Source organism: Nuphar pumila, chromosome 2, assembly GCF_984573655.1.
Source record: "Nuphar pumila chromosome 2, dmNupPumi1.hap1.1, whole genome shotgun sequence".
NCBI classification, from domain to species: Eukaryota; Viridiplantae; Streptophyta; class Magnoliopsida; order Nymphaeales; family Nymphaeaceae; genus Nuphar; species Nuphar pumila.
The window spans coordinates 42118359-42141048 of NC_143250.1; positions in this window are offsets into that span (position 1 = coordinate 42118359).

The window sequence follows — 22690 nt, forward strand, 5'->3', positions numbered from 1 at the left end:
ATTATCAAGTTCGTTGTGTTGTCTTGTAGAGGCAGGGGTTGAGATATTTATCCTCCCTTGGGTAGCCATTACCCAACAATAACTAACTCATTGAATTCTCAAACATATTGGGAATCCAATGTTAAGTAGGTCTACCACTATATCTCAATGGCCCACTACTCAAGTGGGTCATTAGATTCCATGTGAGACTCATTAGTTACACTGGACCCGTACTAAGATTCAACATCTCTCACTTGGTCATATGGGCCGAACACTCACATTGTATCATAATCAGTGCATTATGTATTGCACTCATGACATTATGAGGTTTTACATATACTGTTAGTTGGATTTCTTCTTCTAGATATATACTTATCATGAGGCTATTCACAAACTAGGTTATTTTTTCATATGTCATAGATTTTATCATAACCTTTATTTTGTGTATCAGTTTCTTTCAAGTATTCATTATTTACTAGATACTAAGTCATGCAGTTCATAGATCAAAAATAAATACATCATAATGTGGGTCTCTCATAGTCATAGGGTTCTTGTGGTTCTTTCATGACTATATCATAGGCATGCATACTAGTAGAATACTATAAAATTTATTAATTTATAAATTTATAATTTGCCAAACATAACAAATACTTTCACTTTTCAAACTTTCACCATGGTTTGTACTTCCACTATCAGTGTGTACTATCACATGTTGGTCACCACCTGATCATTTTAGATCAGTATATTTTGATAGTCATATATATGATTGACCATGTTGCATTTCATGCAAAAACTTTTAAAACACGAAAAAATATCATTTCATGTATTCATACATGCATAATATAGGGATCATTATTTATAATGATTATTCATCATCATATACAAACAAATATTTTTATATGCATATGTAAAATTCTAATTCAGCTTTCACTTTTCAAATGCATTGCATTTAAGTAATATTTGCATTAAGTCATGATATCATGAGATTTTACATATGCTGATTGAATTTCTTCTTCATGATATATTTCTATTATAAGATTATTCACAAACTAGATTATTTTTTCATCATGAAGTAAATCATAAATCCTATATTCAAATCCAATTTAGATGTGCACCAGATCCACATTCAATGGGAGTTATCATTTGGATATGCCAAATATGATAAGTCAATTTCAAGGCTTTAATCAAACTACAAGTTTGAACAATTAAGTTCAAATTCATTACCGGATCCACAATATATATATATATATCCAAATTTATTGGATTTATAGGAGTCCATATCCAAATCCGACTTGAGATATTATCTATCACGTCCAACACGATCCATATTAAAATGGATCTCCATACAAGCTTAAATAAAACCATGGATCACTCAGGATTTGACCATAATTCAAATCTATATCCAAAATTCTATATTTCAAATGCAAATGGATTCATATTATACATCTAGTATTCTACTTATCTGGATCTAACCGTGTCAAACCCGGAGCCATATAAAATATATATCGCTATTAGGTCCAAATATCTGGGTTGATACTATCCAGATTCAACATAAAACTTGGATCAAATATATATATAATGTCTCTAAATCAATTTTAGATTCATATCCCATATCCAGGCATAACACTCATCCGAATCCAATCATAAATCTTGAATCAAATCTAGATCTATATTCTATATGGTAATTATACTTATTCAGATCAATCACAAACTTGGATCAAATCTCTATCTATATTTTATATGGTATTTGGATTAATCACAAACTTGGATCAAATTTAGATCCATACAAATTTAACAAAACCTAATAACATTGTCTGGATCCAAAACTAATTCAACTGGATCTATACTCAATTAATTTGATCTATCTAGATTCACATATGTTTAACTGGATTTAATATGCTTTACTGGATTAAACTAGATCTATGTCACCTTACAAGATTCAAACATCTGATCTAATACTGATCAGATCCAATCTTGACCTAAACATTATATTTAATAGATCTTACAATTAAACTTGATTTAAATAAAATTTAAATAAATACAAACCATACTAGATTTAGATATAATATGATCCAAAACATAAACATAATGTTAAGCATATAAAAAAATACAATAAAAAAAATTCAAGATCCAAAAAGTTTTACTTGATTCAACCAGGTCTTTATGAAACTACGTGTACCAACTGGATCCAAACGTGTCTAGATAACGCTATGGGAGGTATTCCACTAACTAGAAGCATTTTTCTATAAAATCAGAAAAGTCAAAATAGTTCTCTATAAAATCTACAAACCAAAGCATTTTTTAGTTAAATAGAAGAACTCAGGAGGCTTTTTGAAAATTTCAAAAAGTCTAACAACTGTTATGAACACAACAAAAATAGCAGCTCTATTTCATATAATATCTACAGAGAAGGTCTCTCTTTAGAATTTTCAAAAAAAATGGGTTGTTATGTAAAACATAGGGCTAAAAAAGAAAAGATTGAAACAAAAAAAATTGATAATAGGTTCACCATTTTTAGAGAAACCCTAAGTTTATTTTTTTGTTACCCTTTTTATAAAAGAGAGACTCTTAGGGTTTTCCCCTTTTAGAAAAGGGAGAAACCAGAGAGGAATGAAAAGGGGGCGATGACCATCGCCCTCGCCACTGCCTTCATTGTGAGTTTCGATAACCGTCGACCGACGGGTGAGGCTCCACCTCCGGAATAACGTCACCACCCTCCAACTGCCGTCGACCAGCGGAGGATCTCCACCATCTTTCAGCGGTTAGCCGATCGAAGCTTCTCTGCTCGTCGGCAGCATCAGATAATGTCGAGCCTTCCTGACCGAAGGATCGCTGGATCCATCCCGTCATGCTGCCCATCGTGAACACCATGATCCTCTGATCTTTGCAGCAAGACCACATCTCGTCCATCATGCTCAAAAGGCTTGAGATAGTCACCCTCGTTGTCCACTAGTCATTGAGTCTGGGGAAGTACTCGTCGACATCCTCGATGATGAAGATTGATCGACCGATGGTCTTCTGAAGGAGGATCTTAAGCTCTGAATCGTTCCCGATGTGCGAGAGTTTGATCTTGTAGACATTGAAGCTGAGGAGGTTGGCCATCATGGCGATTGTCATCGATTTCTCGGTACTAGAGGCACCGTAGAAGAGGTAGTCACGCTTCCAGCTCTGGCCGATGCATTGAAAGTACTGTCGTTCATTGGCAAATGATTCCAGGTCGGATTTGAGCTAGCGCTTCACGTCCAGGTCCATGGCCACCATCTTGAAGGTCGTCGGGTGGCGGAATGGGGTGGACCTCCACCTCTGGTTCGAGTTTGTAAAGAGGCAGAGCTTGTTCCTCTGGCCGATGATCTCCTTGATGACAGCTTGAACGTGCTAGAGGTAGGGGAGGAGCACCCCAGCCTTGTCCTTTCGGCAGACTCTGAGCACGAAGGCCCGACTCCCCTGGCCATCCTTCTCATTCTTCCACCACATCCTGGCCCCAAGAAACGAGTCCTCCATGAACTAGTTGGCGTCAAGGCTGAGAGAGATCTCATTCGAGTTCCTCGACATGAAGAGGTTGGCAAACTCGGTGTCCTCCGACGCGGGAAGCGAGCTGAGGTAGACGGAGACCCTCCAGGAGGGTACAACCCATTCTCTCGAAACCCATTGGCGTCAAACTCGAGAATCTGATGGTCAGTCTCGCGCTTTTGATCGCCACCATCAAACTTGCAAGTGGTCGTCAAGGAGTTCCAATTCCCGAACAACCGATAGTCGCCGCCATCTTTCTCCGACTGTGCTTCCACCACGACCGAGAAAGAAGATAAATTTTTATTTATAGGTCAGTTCCTATAGAGGTAGACCACCGACACCCTCTTTGAAAGTTGGTGCCTTGCTGGTGCCTTCAGAGACACTTTGGTCATTGTCATCTCTGTGCTTCCACCAAACCCTCACTGTGGGCCATGGGTTCTCGCCCAGGCAACACTCCACCAAGCCGGCGGGGCATGCCCTCTGGTCGTGGTACAACTGTAGCTAGTTGACCAGCACAGATCCGCAGGAGATGAGCTGCATCAGCATGGCTGAGGCCCTCACCCTCACGGGGTTCACCATCTGCACCGAGAACTCTATCGATGCTGCCTTGATGGCCTCTGTCCAGTCGCGCCTCCTCTAGATGTTCGTCTATGTCAAGGGATACGTATCCTAGCTCGGCAAGGAAAGTTTAAATGACTGCCTGGTAACCACTGTAATCGTGGTGTACACAGTGAAGCTAGAGGAGAAGAGAGAAAATGGTTGATATTAACGGCCTGCTTTAGGGGAGATCCTTGATGAAAATATTATGTTCTTTGTGTGTTGTCCTGTAGACGTAAGGGCTGGGATATTTATCCTTTCCTAGGGCTACTCAACCATAACCAACTCATTAGATTGCCAAACATACTGGGATCCAATGTAAAGTGTGTACACTATCCTGGTGTTTCATATCTCAATGCCCCATTACGCAAGTAGGACATTAGATTTCATGTGAGACCCATTGGCCACACTGGATCTATACTAGGATCCAACAAAACACGTAACCTTCCAATACAAGGTGACGTGCACTAACTTCTCCTACCAGGCAAGCATAGCCCTGTAGGTTTTAATCGTCCATTATTGATTTTGCTTGCATTGAGAGCTTCAAACAAGGATTCGCCTTCTTGTTTCGTTTCATGTGCCTTACATATTGATGATTCTATTTGCATGAGACTGTCTTAAGTCTTTGCATGGGAAGGAGCACTGCCGTTTTTTTTTTGAAAGGCAAGCTGGGGTTAGGCAAACCCCTACCAGTTACACAACGATACCATTGGGATTTAAACTTGCAATGTCCCAACACAAGGTGATGTACACTAGTCGCTCTTACCAGACAAGCGAAGCCCCTGTTGGTCTGTCTTTAAGTCTTTACATGGGAAGGAACAATGAAGTTTCTTTTTTTTTTGAAAAGCAAGATGGGGTTAGGCAGACCCCTACCAGTTATACAACTATACCATTGGGTTTTGAACCTGCAACGTCCCAACACAAGGTGACGTGCACTATCTTTTCCTACCAGTAGAGCAGAACCCCCGTTGGTAAGGATCACTAAAGTTTGTTTGGCATGTCTGCTTTTTTTTGCATGTTGACGGTTTGAGAAGATAAGAAACACCATATCATTCAATGTTTTCTTTTTCAAGGGCTTCCTCGATCAGTAGGCACATTCTTTTGGATGTGTTTCACTTCTTGGGCCTCAATTATGGCTACTATGACTTGCACTAGTTGTCTCCTATCTTCAAGACCAAATCAATTTTTTTTCAATCTTTGATTGGCAATCTCTCATCGCCCACCTCTACTTTATATTGTGCATCTCCATTATTTTTTAATGAATTTTACCTAAAAGAAAGAAAATAAAAGAACTTGTTATCGTCGAGATTGCTATAAATAAAGACACGTAGGCTGCAAATGGATCATATGCATGATTTGAGCATATATTATATCCAATAGATTAGAGTCTAAATCCAAATCTAAATGTGATCCAACTGAAGTAGAATCATGGTTTTTAGAGGCCATGTTTGAGGCTTTAGAGACTTACGCCTCATGGGTTTATCCGCCTCAAAGCCTAAGCTTCATTGGTATATAAGGAGGCCTACCCCTCTTTAGGCAGGCTTAAGCTTTTAAAAAATGAGTTGTTCATTAAAAAGTAATTGTATAATTTAGTTACTTCTAAGATTTTCTTTTTAATTGAAATAAAGTTATAGTTAGAAAATAAAAATCTTGGTAACCATAAATTTGTGTTGATAAAAAATAACTTTTATATTAAATTAAACATAAATATTCACCAATAAAAAACATAAATAATCTAGATTTAAGCTCTATTTGATTAGATAACTCTTATAATGATTGACATCCTTAACTATATAAGAATTAAGCTACACCAATGTTGTCGGTATCATAATCAGACTTGTATTGTTTGGCCAACGATTCAGGTGTATCAGCCGATACCGATACTCATGTGTATCATTCTGAATCGACCAAAAAATAATTAAAAATATTGTGTCAATCAAAATATGACACATGTTAAAACCATTAAAATAATATTAAGGAATTAACTTTAAGTTATTTTATATTTACTAAAAAATTGTCGATTCAGGTCAGTATCATATTGAGTTTTTGGTGATACAATATTGGGCTACACAACTACCACGAACTAACTAGGATAAAAAATAATAATTAAGCAAAAAATAACCTTATTCCATATTGAGTACTATTTAGTGGCGAAGGACATTATTTCTTAGCATTTCCACCAAGATTATATAAAGTCTTCATGACCTAAATGATTTAAAACTTAAAAAGTAACATATAAAGAAAAAATAAAAGCTTCATTTCCTCCATGCTCTTGCACTACTAATCTTCGTTTTGCATAGTTTTATAAAATTTATAAAAATCACTAATCATTATTTAAATTTTCATGTAAACATTTTTTTTTCAAATATTTAACATTTATGTTGATACATGAAATTCAAGCATTTTAGTTTTCACTAGTATTTGGTTTTGCAAAACATTAAATAACAAAGCCTACACTTATATTTATTGTTATTTATTTGTCATATAAAAAAATATTCTTCAATATGTTTTTTTGGATGATCTAAGCTCTAGATCTCAAAAAAACATTAAGGCTTATGCCTTGTTTATATTTTTCAAAAATGCCTCATATGCCTCATGCCTTTAAAAACATTGAGTAGAATTGTGTGTGTGTGTGTGTGTGTGTATATATATATATATATATATATATATATATATAATTCATAATTTAATAATCTAACTATGCGCTAGAATTTTAAAGTATATATATAACTCATAATTTAATAATCTAATAGTAAACTAGAATTTTAAAATTTTCAACATGTTTGGCACCTTTTACAGACAATAAAATTATACATGGGAGAACAATAGGGATTGTTAAGAGCATGACATATCAAGATCAACCTAGAAGAATTGTCCATCACATATCCAAAATCTTTTATTTCTAACTTTTATAAGACATTTTTGCCCTTTGCACATGCAAACCTGTTGAGGTTTGTGCAATATATACGTACGTTGTAGGAAGTTCACAACCTTCAATAAAAAGAAGATCATCTATGGAGCTTCACAAATATAGTACAACCTTCGCAAATATAGTACAACCTCCATGAAGATACCCTGTGAATCTTCCTTAAGTAAATACTCCTCAAGGAGCTCTGCAAATGTGTGTTGATGTTCGTAGTCACCCGTTGTGAATGTTCTCGATGTTCGTACTCTAATTTGACATGCGCAAATACAATGTGATTGTAAATATATGACAACCTTCGCGAAGAAAACCTGTGAAGCACCTTTAACTAAATACTCCTGACATACGTCCATAAATGTGTTGACATTCACAAATACCTGTTGCGATTATCATCACTCATTTGTAGATGTTCTCATTATGTTTGTGAAATGATTCTTGAATGTCCTTTGAAAAACTTAGATCTTAGATGGGCTAGCAGGGTAGGACCTATATTTATAGGTATAAGACTGAATTTTGGACCTAGGTTTGAAGGATTTTAGGCCGAAGGAACTAGATCTAGGTGACAAGTAGGAACTAGAATATGATTGGCTAGAGATTTGACATGGTACAATTTGATTGGTTGTTGATCTAGATTAGGGGCTATATTTCATTGATTTAGAAGGTTGAGGGGGTTAAGCTAGGGTTTAAGGAAGGATTTGGGGCGAGTTTTCAAGCTTTTGGCAAGTTTTCAGTCAAAATTAACTTCTAAATGCAAATTGGATCCAAAACAAAAGGTTTTGGGCTTGGGCAACACTCTGTTGGCTTGGATGACAACTAAGGTTGCCATCTAAATTGAACGGGTCCAGATCTAATCTGGATCTGAATATTGGGACAATAATTGGGCTTAGACCTAATCCAAATCTAAATAGTTTAGATGAAAACTTAGTTTAGACTTGATCTAGGTCCAAACAGTAAGGATGTAAACTTGATATGAACAACAACTTGCTTTGGGTCTGATCCAAATCCATACAATAAGGGCAATAACTAAACTTGATCTAATCCAAATCCAATAAGTTCATACGACAATTTGGGTCTAGATCCAAACTTAGGATGGTAACTAGGGTCTAGATCCATATCCTAGGATGATATGTGGGTATGGATGGCAAGTCAGGAATGAAAATTGAGTTTGGGCAACAATTTAGAATGAATTTGGATATGAAACCAGATCCAAACAAGCTAAAAACATTGTTTTGGCCATAACTTTTAATCCTGATGTTTGTTTAGGATGATTTTTAATGCATTGAAAATCTTATTTAAATTTCACTTTTGGGTAAAAACCTTTAAAACATTATTTTCTAGGACAAAAATATATTTAAAGTACATCTAATAGTTTTAGAAAAGGGACATCAGTGCTTTGAGAAAACATACATTTGGGCAAAATCCATAAGATTGTGATTGGTCAAAATTGTGGTGCCTACAACACTAAACCAAAATTGTACAAACATTAACTAAGAATGAATATTTAAAGGCAACCGGGACAAATATCTACATCTTTTTCATGTGTTCTATGAGCTTGAAACAAATTCCAAACAACAAAATTGTAAAAGATTCGCGATAAGATCTAGTGATGTAATACTTGTAAAGGACATCATCACATTTCATGAGAAGAACAATTTCATATTTGATAATAGAAGAAAAAGTGCTGCAACTACTTAAACCCATTGGATTCCATCAAAAGTTAAAGAAGCTTTTCACTTAAATATGTCAAATCTTAATAATAGATTGATAAAAGAAAGTATAATTTTGTGATAAATATATCTTGAGATTGGTGAACTCTTCAACTTTTGGTAGGAAAGCTTATGATGTGCTCTTCAAATCCTCTTTTAGGTAAAAAGTTTGCAAATATAAATATTTTAGGCTAACCCATTTAAAGTGGATCCAGTAGTTTTGGACAAGAGATAATGGTGTTTGGGCTAACCCAATTCCTCTTTTAGCGTTTGGGTAAAAACCAAAAGATTGTGATTGGTCAAAATTGGGCTGTTTATAATACTGAACGAAAAGTGCACAAATATCAACTAAGAATGAATATTTTATAACATGCACAAATATCTACATCTTTTTCACATGTTCTATGAACTTGAAAAAAATTCTAAACAATGAAATGGTAAAAGATTCATGATGTAATACTTGTAAAGGATATCTTAACATTTCATGAGAAGAACAAATTTTGATAATGGAAGAAAAAGTGTTGCAGCTACTTAAACCCATAGACTTCCATAAAAAGTTAAAAAGTCTTCACTTAAATCTATCAATCATAATAATAGGATGATAAAAGAAAGTACAATTTTGTTATATATATATATATAGATATATGGGAAATGAAAACCTATAAAATGGGCACGGTGCTAAATGGAACGTTATTAGATTTCCAATGTTATTTTTTTTAATTCTAACCACATAGATGTGTTCAACATGATTGATTTACTAGAAATTGACACTTGGATCATGCATTTTGGATAAAAAAATGGTAGTTAGAATCTCAAAAATGTATGAAAATTGTAGGACATTGATTTTTGAAACCTTATAAAAACCTATTCATGCATCAGAATCAAATGCTCCAATAAATTATTTATATAAAAACAAACATATAGATCACATATGTATAGTCATAATTTTGAAAAAATATAAAAAAATCCCATAGCATGTTTCATTTAGCACGGTGCCCATTTTGTAGGTTTTCATCCCCGTCATCTCCCCTCCACACACACAAACACATAGGTTAATATTTGGTGCTATTGAAGGCACAAAATTATATGAAACTTTTGAGCAAAGTCATAGGCTTTTGACCTTTTTTTGTAAATTAAATTTAATAGATCTGATCTAAAATGTTTTAGTGGAAAATAAGTTTTGAATTGTATGATAGTGACACATAAGCAAGTTTTTTAATGGCTTAAAAATTAACAGTCCACAAAAATTTCATGATTAAAAAATATAATTATTTTATATTGAAATAACATGATCTAAGGTTGGATCCTTAGCAAACAAAGCCTGAACACATCTATGTGGTTAGATTGAGTTGATAAAACTTGAACCTATGATTTCTAGCTCAATAGTTCATTATAATTTGGTGCCTTCAATAGCACCAAATATTAACCCATATATATAGGGCCACTAGACCATGTTAACTAGAAATATGTGAATTGGACTATGAATCAAGATTTTCAAGCATCTTTTTTATTTTTTTCTTAAATTTCACTGTATGGATGTGATCTAGATGTTTGTTTTTAAAGAAACAAATGTGATGCATAAGAAGGATCTTTAAGGCTTGAAAATCAATGGATCAATTTTTTTGTAAATATTCAAGCATCCAAAATTTATTTTTTTAATAAAAAATACGTGATCCAATAGTTGATTCCTAACAAATGGACCTTGCCAAATACATATGCAGGGTTAGATTTGAATTTTTTTTTTGAAAATGCCTAGTTCACACTCCAATTCACATATTTTGAGTTAACACATTTTATTGACTATATATATAGTCACTAGAATATGAGAATTGGAAATATGAAAACTAATATGTAAACTGTTATTTTCATGCATTGTTTGTTCTTTATTTTGAATATAACCATACAGATGTGATCTACATGTTTGTTTTATAAAAACCTGCTCTTGAATTATCCAATTTTGATGTATAAATGAGATTCTTTTAAGGAATCACTTGCGGATCATGTATCTTCGATGAAAAAAATGATATTTGGAGCCTAAAAAATTGATAAAGATTTTGGACAGTTGATTTTTCGAACATTATAAAAACCCACCCATGTGTCAAAATCAAACACTTCAAGAGCTGATACCTATAAAATAAAGTACATAGATCACATTTGTATGGTCAAAATTTAAAAATAAAATAAAAAACCCTGAAAAATTCGTTTAGCATATTTCATGTAGCATGGACCCATTACTCTCTCTCTCTCTCTATACACACACACACACACACACACACACACACACACACACACATATATATATATATATATATATATATATATATATATAGAGAGAGAGAGAGAGATGTGTAGTTGCTCATTCGTTAGGTGCTCAAATGGAGGTCGCTTATGTTGAGTGTCTATTGTGTGGCGTGATGGATGCTCAATATCTTTTTTGCGCAAAAAACTTTTACTAGCATTACTTTAGCACCATTAAAAGTCTAAAAGTGTCTGCTAAGACTTTTAGAGGCTCCATTTTAGTGCCACTTTTTTTTTTTTTGTACAAAATTATGTTGAGCATCCATCATGCTGTGCGATGGACACCCAACGTGAGTGATTTAGTTTTTACCACCTAGCAAGTGAGTAGCTACCAATTTTCATGTGTATATATATAGGGTAACTAAAATATGTTTACTGGTATGAACCAAGATTTTCATAGTTTTTTTTACTTTTTTTGAAAATTTCACAGTACGGATGTGATCTAAATGATTGGTTTTATTGAAATAGACTCTTGGATCATCCAATTATGATGTATAAGAAGGATCTTTTAAGGGTTGAAAATCAATGGCTTAGAATTTTTATAAATATTCAAGCATAAAAAATCATATTTCATGATCCGATTATGATGATCCAACATTCGATTCCTAGCAACAGGGTTAGATTTGCAAAAAAAAAAAAACTATGAAAATCTTGATTCAAGCCTACAAACATTTGGTTGGTAAACATATTTTAGTTATCCTATATATATATAGTAGTGTGTAGATGCATGGCCACTTCCAAACATGATCAAGACAAACTTGCGTTGAGCGTCAACGTCATTGTTTTCACAAAAAGACTTTTAGCGGTAACAAAAGTTGCCTATAAAGGTCTCAGCAGGGACCTTTAGTGGTGACTTTTGTCGCCACTAAAAGTGTATTTTGACACAAACTTGCATTGAGCATCCATTGCGTGCACGATGGACACTCAATGCAAGTTTGTTTTGGTCATGTTTGAAAGTGCATTTTCCTTAATATATATATATATATATATATATACACACACACACACACAAAGAGAGAGAGAGATAAATTGGTAGTTGCTCACACGATAGGTGTTAAATGATACGTGCTAAATGGGGTTTTCGGCCTTTTCGGTATTTTTTTAGAGTTCCAACTCCCATAAATGTGTTGGGCATGGTCGATTTACTAAGAATCCACACATACACATTTTCCTATAATATATATATATATATATATATATATATATATATATATATATAGAGAGAGAGAGAGAGAGAGAGAGAGAGAGAGAGAGAGAGAGAGAGAGAGAGAGAGAGAGAGAGAGAGAGAAATTGGTACTTGCTCACACGTTAGATGTTAAATGATACTTGCTGAACGGGTTTCTCGACCCTTTCGGTATTCTGAATAGGGTCCATCTTATTTACCTTTCATGCAAAGAGAGTCCAGTCCAGACAAAGAAAACTTGATGGCCCCGCCCCCCGTGGGGCGTCCTTAGAGAGCCAGTCAACTGCATCTTCTGGTTGAGCCATGTAAGAGGAGGAAGTGGAAAACACCTCATCATTAGAACAGGTCCATTTGAGGTTAATTTTTTTTTGAGAGAGAATAAAATAAATCAAGCACACAAATGAACCGTTGCCCATGCTTCTTGTGATAAAGGTGTATGCTCAACATTTCTTACTTTCTTTTAGTTAAAATACATAAATATGTTTATGCAAAACTATATACATAAAAGTTAACTATCCACCTGTCCATTTATATTGTAATCATATTTCTTTCAGCATCGATGCTTTGTTTACATAATATTATAATATTGATACACAAAATACCTGCTTGTTTTCACTACGTACAAGCCCTATAAATTTAAAATATTAGACATTACAAGAAAATTCATGCAAATATAGGAAATGTGATTGTTAGCAAAATTTTAATAGCCTTTAAAGTTGACTACCCACACTTCAATATTGTACTCCATGTTTTGGTCATCTTTTTTTTGTATTTTTTATGATGAGGAACCCTTGCCTAAGCTAGGAAAACCCCAAGTAGGGCCTCACGACTACCCTGCCTTAATACTAATACAACACAAAACATATTTTCTTTTTGTTAATTATGAGAAGATATTTTAAGTAAAGAGGCCTCAAACTATCCCATCCTTCAAACCTAAATATAAGGTCCACATGCAGTCCACTATCTCCATTAGACCTCTCCAGCCCCATGTGAAACCTAGCCATATTGTTTTTAAAAACATCAATTTAATCTTTTTCTTTCAGATTAATAAGTAATTGTGACCCTGTTTTATTCTCTCATATTTGGATGCAAGTGAAATCAGGCCTTGCTTTGAATAAGTAATTAACATTGCCAATGAACCACTTTAATCAAGCATGATGATGCACCACATTCATTCTATGGCTCAATGCTTAAAACTCTGTATGGAGCTAACTAGGATTAATATATACTTATTTTGAGCATTAACCCGTGCAACTGAGAAGCAAATCAGGTCATGATGGAAATCATGACAGTCCTTTACACTTTTTTGATGAATGCCATGTGGCATTTAATAGAGCTACTTTTTTGGATGAACCAGATTGTTATTAGTCTGACCCATTTTATGGGGTTCAAGTGATGACAAGATCTCACTTTCTCTGATATTTCTCTCTTGAGGATGTTTTGTAATTTAGTATAAGAGTTTTATTGAAATTTTACTTTTCATGTAAACTTTAATTATTAAAAACCTTGTTTGAATCTATATAGTTTCAATAATTGTACGGAGATACAAATTCGTTGTGTAAAGGAAAGTTTGCCTGTAATGCGCTCAAGGTCTATTGACTTATTATTTACAACATCATTTTTGGCTGAACTACCATTTAAAACTCTAAAAAAGAATTGATTATAAAGCTTTCAATTTTTTCCTAAAAAGTTTACAAGTTCATGATTTTGGGGCATTACAAAGTATATTTTCTCATCCTTCCGACCAAGCATCGATGAGTTTTTAAAAGGATGCCCTCCACTTCTTATGATAATATTATTTTTGGCTCATAGAATTGATCCTTATGGTAAGATATTTTTGGTAGCATTTGCAGTTGTTGATAAGAGTTTAAAGATTCATGGTCATTGTTTTTAAAAGTATTAAATTAAGAATTCATGCACTTTGATGAGTTTAGAGAGAGTGGAGTATTGACAGTTAACTCAGATAGGCATCCAGGTTTAAAGTATGTTATCTCCCACAAATGACCAACGTGTCATGTTGAATTTTGCTTGAAACATTTGACAAAGAACTTTTTTTAAAAATTGGTTTACCACTCTATGTACTTTGGTAGAGTGCAGCTCCAGCAGCCACGAAGCAACAATGTAATTATTTTTTTGGTAAAGTTAAGGAACAAAGCACAAATGCATAAAATTATATTGTCACTAATGTGCATTCAAAATATTAGGTTAACTATTACTTTCAAGCAAAAAGATATGACTGCTTAATATCTAATATAGCGGAGAACTTCAATTCATGGATTCTTACCATACATGACAAGCCCATAATTTTACTTATTAAAAAACTTTGTCTCATGCTGATAATTTTTTTTGAGAAAAAAAAGATTGCAGCGCAACATATGACAAGCGTTATGGTGCCCAAGGTCAAAAAAAAGTTAAAGAAACTGAAGAAAAATGTATAACAAATATGTCTGCAAGTAATGCATTGCATTAAAAAATGATATGAAGCTTGTGACTGATCTCACGATTACAATATTGATCTTTAAAGGTACTTGTGGTCTTGTGAAGAGTTAACAAAATTTCTTGCAAACATGTGATTACATGCATTATGTATGAGGGAAACCTACCAGAAGATTACTGTGATAAGTGGTTCAAAGTTGAATCGTATCAAACTACATATAATCAATATCCATTCTTTTTATAGTGGATAATGTTCTACACATCGCTCCACATATTATTATAGTTGTCTATCCACCCAAAGTGGTTCACAAAGCAGGGCAACCTAAGATTAATGAACAGAAAACAAAACACAGTGATGTTATGCCATATAAGTGCAGTGTATGTGATGAGGTTAGCCATAACAGGTGACACCATGAATAACAATATGTATATATATCCAATGTTGTTTAATGAATTGCATCTTTATATATATACCCAATATTTTTTAAAATTAATTACTAATTTATGTGCATATCTAGTATTTTTTTAATTAATTATTTTTTATGTATATATCTAGTGTTTTTTAATTAATTGCTTCTTTATGTATATTTTTAATATTTTTAATTAGTTAATTATTTATATATATATTTAGATAGTTCGAGATGTATGATTATATACATTCTTACAAAAGAAAAGAGGTTCAAAGAGCCCCAAGTTTCGAAGAGCAAGGAACAACCGGTTGTACATGAGGTATAAGCATTCTCTATGCCTTTTAAGGTCAAAATAAGAGGAATCCTTCTCTTTCAAATATAGAAATTGATTCCATTTAATTTATTAGTTTTGGCCAATTCAGTAGTACAAACCTTACTAAATATTTTTCTAGATTTAAGTATTTTATATTGGCAAAGCATGATAAAGATATGTCCAATATTAAAAAAGAAGATAAATATAACAATATTAGTCACGAACTTACAAAATATCATGTTCATAAACTGTAAATTCATGATATTAAACATATTTTGTCATGCAAATATAAAAAAATAGAAGACACTCAATTCCTAACTTATTTCAACTAAAAACAAAGATCAATGAGGCAAACTGAAAACCGTGTACTTTTTTTATAATTTCAAATAAGTCAAAAGTAAGTACTAAAAGAAAAAAAAATAGAACCCCCAAAACAAAACTTTCAAAAAAATCTAAGAGTTTTTTTTTTTACAAAATCTCATAAAGATAGGAGCCTCTTTTGGATATATTCTAGAGTATAGGTTTCTTTCGAAAATTTAACATAATATTTTGTAGAGTAGAGGATACAGGCGTTAAATCTAAAATAATAAGGGACAAAAACATAATTTTATTGCAATATAAGCAATATTAGCAAAAAAGAACATATGCAAAATAAATAAATAAACTAAATAGAAACTTGACTAGTATTATTAGAAAAGACCCATAGTATTTTAGTATTTTTGACTGTTCAAATGATAGGGTGTTTTTCCACTTCCAGTTGAGCCATGTAAGAGGAGGAAGTGGAAAACACCCCATCATTAAAAAAGGTCCATTTGAGGATAATTTGTTGAGAGAGAGAATAAAATAAATCAATCACACAAATGAGTTGTTGCTCCAAGAGTGATGTTTCTTGTGATAAAGGTGTATACTCAACGATTCTTACTTTTGGTTAAAATAGATAGATATGTTTATGCAAAACTATATAGGAGAGGTGATTTATCAATACAGTTGACTATCCACCTGTCCATTTATATTGAAATCAATTCTTTCAGCATCGATGCTTTGTTTACATGATATTGATACACAAAATACCTATTTGTTTTCACTACGTAAAAGCCTTGTAAGATTGAAATATTAGACATTACAAGAAAATTCATGCAAATATTGTACTCCATTTTAACAGCCTTAAAAGTTGACTACCCACACTTTAATATTGTACTCCATTTTTCAGTCATCATTTTTTTTGTTTTATGACGAGGAACACTTGCCTAAGCGAGGAAAATCCTGGGTGGGCCCCATTACCACCCTGCCTTATAATACTAATACAACACAAAACATATTTTCTTTTTGTTAATTATGAGAAGCGATTTTAAGTAAAGAGGCCTCAAACTATCCTGTCCTTCAAACCTAAATATAAGGTCCACATGTAGTCCACTATCTCCATTAGACCTCTCCAGCCCCATGTGAAACCTAGCCATATTGTTTTTAAAATCATCAATTTAATCTTCTTCTTTTAGATTAATAAGTAATTCATGATGACCATGTTTTATTCTCTCATATTTGGATGCAAGTGAAATCAGGCCTTGCTTTGAATAAGTAATTAACATTGCCAATGAATCACTTTAATCAAGCATGATGATGCACCACATTCATTCTATGGCTCAATGCTTATAGAATTCTATATGGAGCTAACTAGGATTAATATATACTTATTTTGAGCAGAAACCCGTGCAACTGAGAAGCAGATCAGGTCATGCTGGAAATGGAGAGGGTGTTGTGTGTTCTCTCCGAAACACAAATTCACGTGTTCCTGTGTGTACGAAGGAATATCTTGGGACCCGCAATAATTCATATGCCAATGTTGCCCACCATGACTTTATAATAAAATAACATATAAAAAAGGTAGATATGCTTTTGACAGAAATGTCCTCTCGTAAGATAGATATGCGTTGGATGAAAATGTCCTCCCGCTCCCCGTATATACATTTGCACGTTCCGCCTTTGTTGTAGCACAAGATAAAAACAAAGGCAAAAGAAGGAGGAGGAGAAGGAGAAGCAAAGAAAGACACTTGTTAGATAGAAAACTTTTCCCTTTGCTGTAGCACAAGATAAAAACAAAAGCAAAAGAAGGAGGAGGAAAAGGAGAAGCAAAGAAAGACACTTGTTAGATAGAAAACTTTTCCTGGTTCGTTCCTACCTCGTGGAGATAACTATAAATCGAACGACTGGTTCAATCATTGGTGGGCGTCAAAGGAGATTTGTCGGCCATCTCTTTTTACAGTCTTCTCTTCTTCTTTATTTTTGTTAGGCAGTATGGAAAAAAGCAATGAAGCACAAACATTCCAACAAGTGTCATTAAAGCATCATGAGTACCTTTCCATGTCATCGTGCTATTGTTGAAGAACATATGTCATCATGAGTATCATTAAGACGTTGTTTTGTTATTTCAGGTAGATTTTATCGTTTCAACGGTTGGAAACTTGAAGACATTTGTAAGACGCTGAGACCTATTGACAAGAATGCTTGGTTACAGATGCGAGCAAGGGTCTCTACTCCATCCGGTATCGTCCATTCACTCAGTATATACAATGTAACACAAATTGCAGTTGTAGTAACCTGTATATCGATTTGTGAGATATTGTTTCATTTCTAATATATTATGCTAAATTGCTGTATATCGATTTGTAAGATATTATGTGTTCTTTAGTTTTGATTTGTGAAATATTATTTTGTTTGTTGATATCGATGTGTAATATTATGCTGAATTGCCGTATATCAATTTGTAAGCTATTATGTGTTTTATAGTGATGATTTGTGAGATATTGTTTTGCTTGTTAATATCAATTTATAATATATTATGTTGAATTATGGTATATTGATTTGTCAGATATTATGTGTTTTCTATTATCGATTTATGAGATATTATTTTGTTTGTTAATATCGATTTGTAGTATATTATATTGAATTGTCGTATATCGATTTGTAAGATATTATGTGTTTTCTATTATCGATTTGTGAGATATTATTTTGTTTGTTAATATCGATTTGTAATATATTATGTTGATTGCCGTATGTCAATTTGTAAGATATTATGTATTTTCTACTGTCGATTTATGAGATATTGTTTTGTTTGTTACTATCGATTTGTAATATATTATGCTGAATTATCGTATATCGATTTGTAAGATATTATGTATTTTTGAGTATCGATTTGTTAGATATGGTGTTGTTTGTTAATATCGATTTATAAGCTATTATGCTTAACTAATCAGTAGTCGTTGTTATATGCATCTTGAATAAATCGTAGTAAATGTATGCGCTTGCTAACGCAAATTGATATTTTGCACATGACAGTGTTGAGCATATCAGCTAGTTGCAGTGAAGATGTCGTATCTCAATCATTGGGAAGACATGGAGCAACAGACATCCGTACTATCGACGCACCTGAAGAATTGAATATGTGCACTAATGATGCACATGATAAGAAGGGTACATGCATTGGATTCACTCTTGACTTGAATATTTCAGAAGACAAAATGCAAATCGATAATGAGGTAGATGATCATGACAATGCACTTGACAAAGGTGCAGGCACCTCAAGGCTACATGGTAGTACACTTGACTCTGTTCTCGTAAAGGGAATGTAGTTTAATAATGAGGAAGCTGCATACAAATTTTACAATGATTATGCCTTAAAACTTGGCTACAGTGTTAGAATGTATTCTTGTGCAAAAAATGCACAGGGTGTTATGGTGAGAAAGGCATATGTTTGTTCCAAGCAAGGTTGAAAGAAGTCAAGTGAAAATCCAACAAGGAGCAAGCCAGATTCAAGATGCGGCTGTCCAGCGAGAATGGTGTTAAGAAGACTTTCGAATGAGAAATATGTAGTTCATACTTTAATCAATGATCATAACCATGAATTAGCCGCTTCATTTATGACTCCTATGTTAAGGTTACATCGTAAAGTAATTGAAGCGCATGCTGCAATTGCTGAAATAGCCAATACCGTCGGCATTGCACCAAGGAAGATATACAATTTCTGCATGCACGTAGATGGTGGTTGCATAAATGTACCATTCACACCTATGGATCTAAGAAACCACTTGAGAAGGAAGAGGTCAGAAAACATAAAGAATAGAGAAATATGTTCTTTGGTTGATTACCTACAGAAAAAATCAAACATTGACCCTGGTTTCTTTAGTAGAATGCAACTGAATGAAGATGGGTATGTTGTGAATATGTTTTGGACAGATTCAAAGTCAAGAGTGGATTATGAATGATTCAATGATGTGCTTGTTTTTTATATGACAACGAAGATTAATACAAAACAGTGGTCATTTGTGCAGTTTGTCAAAGTGAATCATCACTAACAGAGTTGCATATTAGATGGCGCTTTTTTGTATGACCAAACCAAGGAAACCTTTGAGTGGTTGTTCAGAGTATTTACATAGGCAATGAATGGGAAGCACCCTGGAGCTGTACTTACAGATGATGATCATGCAATTGTAGCTGCAGTGTCTCATGTATGGCCATATGCACATCATCGTCTATGTTTGTGGCATATCTTTCAAAATACAGCAAAGAACATATGACACATTTTTAATCAGAAGATAGGGTTTGATAAAATGTTTAGACAGTGTGTACTTGAGAGCATAGACAATGTCACCTTTATGTCTGATTGAGAGCAAATGATTCAGATGTACGACCTTGAAGACTGACAAAGAGAAGTGGGCATTGGCATATGGAAGACAATACTTTTGTGCAGGTATGATAAGCACATAAAGAGCTGAATCTATGCATGCCACAACGAAAAAAATATTGTATTCATGTTTAACAATGTTTCGTTTCATGGAACAGTATGAATTATTTGTAAATGGTCTTAAACAGAATAAACTTGAACAATATGTGAAATGATTCAACACCCGCCCTATAACTTTGGGCATAAAAATATTGACGCGGCCTGCAGATCTATATACACTAACTGTATTTGAATGGACTAAGAAGGAGGTTATACAGGTCATGAATTGCAACATAGAAGGACGTATGCAATATGGGAATGTGCACAAATACCATGTTGTATGGGATGGAGAAGAGTATCCAAAAAGGCAAAAAACACATGTTACGTACAATGTTGACAACAAAATAGTTAAATGTACATGCAAAATATTTGAATTCAAAGGTATTTTATGTCGTCATGCATTAAAGGTACTTAATCAAGAGAAGATACAAGAAATACTTGAGTCATATATAATGCGAAGATAGACGAGACAAGCAAAGATTGAACTGATAGAGATAAATAATGTCAGTCCATCTAGTGTTGATAAGAAGTGCTAGATAGCCTTCCGTTACCAACAACTATGTAGGTCACTTATGCATGTTGCAGATTTGGCATCGAAAAGCGAAGAATCCTATGTATATATGAGAAACATGTCAAGCAAATTACTTGAAAAAGTGTAGTTAATTTACCATGAGTCTGTTGTAGTTCGTGAAGACCAATCTAAGAAAACGAGATCGAACAACGTAGATGAAAATCACGCTTCCCCTGACCCTTATGAGAAGTTGTGCAGAAGCGTAAACATCATCTTCGACAAGTTAGGAGTAAACGTTGTAGATTATGATGAAAATATTCACCTAGCGAAGGGTATCAAAAGGAAACCTGCCTCTGATCGCAGTCGTCAGAGGACAAAGGGTGTACTAAAATTGGTTGGCAAGAAAATGTCTAAGAAACAACCAACCCCTAAGCAACCAAGCCCTTCGCATGAACATATATGTAATACAATATATTTCTTTCCATGTAAATTGTATTACGTGCAACCTATCAATATCTTACTTGTGTAATTTCCAACATGCAGCAATACCTTACAGATGTGCAATACAATGATGGAACCTGCAACCCACTCGACCTGTTTGAGTGAAACGATGACATGAGTATGACAAGTCTTTGGTATGTAACAATTTTGGGAGGATGTTAGCATTTCTTGTTCAACTTAATGTAGTGTCTGATATTGTTCTGTTTCATGACAGTCTCTATTCAATTCAAAAGTGAGCAACGCAATACAAGAATCACGTGTGGATTCTTTAACTTTAAAATAGTTGTAGCATTTAACTTTCATATCTTACAAATCGTTGTAATGATTAGCATTCTATAATTTTTTATTGTAAATTGATAATTCTTTATTGTAATTCTATAATTCTTTATTGTAAATCGATAATTTTGTGTTGTAATGTTATAATTCTTTGTAATTCTATAATAGAAATCATACTACAAATATCATAAAAATCGATACTAGAAAACACATAATATTTTACATATCGATATACAACAATTGAGCATAATATATTATAAATCAATATACGGAAATTCAACATAATAGCCTAAAAATCGATATTAACAAATAAAACCATATCTCACAAATCGATACTCGAAAACACATAATATCTTACAAATCGCAAACGGGATTAGCGATGTATGTGGTGTACAAAGGCTTCTAATGTTCGCCCTTCGTCAATGAAAATTCAATAAGCGATTAGAGACGTGTACTATTTAGAAATCGTTGTGATGCTCACCCTACGTGAATGCAAATCGCAAAAGGGATTAGCAATGTGTGCAGTGTACAAAGGCTTATAATGTTTGCCCTTCGTAAATAAAAATTCAATAAGCGATTAGAGACGTGTAATGTTCAGAAATCATTGTGATGCTCACCCTACGTGAATGAAAATCGCAAAAGGGATTAGTGATGTATGCGGTGTACAAAAGCTTGTAATGTTTGCTCTTCGTAAATGAAAATCCAGTAAGCGATTAGAGACGTGTACTATTAAGAAATTGTTGTTATGCTCACCTTACGTGAATGAAAATTGCAAAAGGTATTAGCGATGTATGCGGTGTACAAAGGCTTGTAAAGGGATTAGCGATAAAAATCGCAAACGGGATTAGCGATTTGTATCGTTGAAGTAAAACCTAAAACCCTTAAACCTAAACCCCAAACCCCAATCAACCGTAAAAGCGATTAGAAAATGTCGTTGACATAGACATAGCCCGTAAAAGCAAATCATGATGGTACATGTCATTCAATTAGACAAAGCTCATTATCTAAAAGATAGATGTCATTGTGTAAATCACAATGGTATAACGATTTACACAATGTCATCTATGTCGGCCACATCTGAATAAAAATCGCACTGTGCATGTGTACAAATCGCGATAAAATTGCACGGTCAATGTTTGTGCAAATCATTTTAGACTTTTATCAATCATTATGTAAATCACGATAGGAACAAATCTCGTAAAAGAAAATCAGTTGCATTTTCACGCTACATAACGCTAAACACTTGTTTGCTTTTTATTTTTGAACGCC